Raw genomic sequence first — 2240 nt, 5'->3', positions numbered from 1 at the left:
ATGACACAGCGTAACAGGCTCCGGGGGAAACGAGGCGGCACTAGGAACAGGTTGAGGCTACAAGCACACCGACCACCACTGCCTAGCATCCTGCTCGCGAACATCCAGTCCCTGGACAACAAGCTGGATGAGCTCAGAGCCAGGATCAGGTACCAGAGGGACACAAGAGATTGCAACATCATCTGCCTGACGGAGACATGGCTGACCCCCACCTTACTGGACCATGCCATTCAACCAGTGGAGTTCTTCACAGTTCATCGTATGGACAGAATGGCTGAGTCGGGGACGTCTAGAGGCGGGGGAGTCTGTCTCATGACCAACAACAACTGGTGCAGAGATGTTGTGTGTCTTTCTAAGTCCTGCTCGCCCAACCTAGAACTTTTAACCATCAAATGCTGGCCTTTCTACCTCCCCCAGGAATTCACCTCCGTTATTCTCAGTGCTGTCTACATTCACCCGCAGGCGGACACGGACGCTGCATTAGCCGAGCTACATGAGGCTATCTCCAGCTACCAGGCTAACCACCGGGAGGCAGCCCTCATCGTGGCCGGGGATTTTAACAGTGCCAACCTGAGGAAGGCGATGCCAGAACTCCGCCAGCACATCGCCTTCCCCACCAGAGGAGACAGAACTCTGGACCACTGTTATTCTCCCTTCAGAGACGGCTATGCAGCCAAAACACAACCACCATTCGGCAGGTCAGACCACGACTCCATTCTCCTTCTGCCCAGGTACAAGCAGCGGCTGAAGCGGGCAGCCCTGTTGGAGAGAGAAGTGTCGCGCTGGTCTGACCCTGCAGAGGCCGCCCTGCAGGATACCTTGGAGACAGCAGACTGGAACATGTTCCAACACAGCTCCGGTGATGACGTCAGGTTGTTTGTTTACGGAGGCGGTTATGGGAATTATTGGGAAACTAGTGGAGGACACTATCCCCAAAAGAAAAATCAAGGAGTTTCCCAATCAGAAGCCATGGATGAACAAAGGCATCCCCGACGCTCTGAAGTCCTGCACCGCCGCCTACAACACAGGACTCGCTACCAGAGACATGGGACTGTACCGGGCCGCTACGTACAGTGTTCGCAGAGCCATGAGGGAGGCCAAGCAGAGGTACGGGGAGAAGCTGGAGTCACAGCCGCAGCGGAGGGACATCAGGGGACTGTGGCAGGGACTACGAACAGTGATGGACTACAAAGCAACACTGATGCCCATGGTGAGTGCTGACTTCTTCAGTGGCGATTCTAGGTTTTATTTTTAGGGGGGAGCAATGCTGTATTTTGGGGGGTACCCAATGACTGTGTTATTCGTAGATGTAGCTTATAGCAATTTCTCAAGAAGTGTTCTTTACTTGTACTCACATTGTATGACTAAATATAGACCTAACCTAATGAAATAGATCTAACAAAATAAATATGATCTGGAAAAGGTTTCTAGTCAGGACATACTTGTACAATATGGAATGTACAATAGTTGCTTCTTTCAAAAGCAACTCATGACACTCAAACTGATTCACAGTGTGAATGTAACGGTTCGTGCTCAGTGACTGTGCGGGTGGACCCAAACGAAAAGGGTTAAAGGAAACAGGATTTCTTTAGGGAAGGTGGTGGAGTGATGGGCACCAGGAGGCAGAAACACAGTCCGGTGAAGGGGTGCCGGTTGTGGGGGGGTGCCGAGGGTGGTGCGAGGAGGTCCGGTGCTCCTGCGTGCTTTTGTCCGTGGAGGATTTCCTGGTGCTGAGAGGGAGCCGTGGAGAGGGAAAACCAGGGGCGGTGCGCAGAGGTCCGGTGCTCGGGGTACGGTGCTCGTGGGTGGCGGTTCTCGTGGAGGTTCTCCCGGTGAAGGTGCTTGTGACCGTGGGTTCCCGTAGTGAAGTTTACGTGGGTGCAACGCTGGTGTGCCAGGAGAAGTGCTGAGTGCTGAAGCCGAGGAGGGACACTGGCGACAGGCAGAGAAAAACACGATGAGCTCGAAACTAGAGAACATCAATATTAGCTAGGAATGCTCAGCGAAGTGTAGCAACTAGCAGCCTGACTGTACCACGGGGTAGGTATCACAATTCTCTGGCGCTGGAGTCCTGTGAGATGATTGCTTTTGAGGTCATCTGCTGATGAGCAGATCAGCCACAGCTGCCAGCGTGAAAGTCCTTCCCCGATCGGCTCCGCCCAGCCAACATAGAAATAACACGCCCACCAAAACACAAAAACAGGAAAAACCCCAAAACACAGTGAACACAGTCTATGACC

The sequence above is a fragment of the Stegastes partitus genome, unplaced genomic scaffold (genome assembly GCF_000690725.1).
Source record: "Stegastes partitus isolate 25-593 unplaced genomic scaffold, Stegastes_partitus-1.0.2 Scaffold568, whole genome shotgun sequence".
NCBI lineage: Eukaryota > Metazoa > Chordata > Actinopteri > Pomacentridae > Stegastes > Stegastes partitus.
This window is presented reverse-complemented; position numbering follows the sequence as displayed.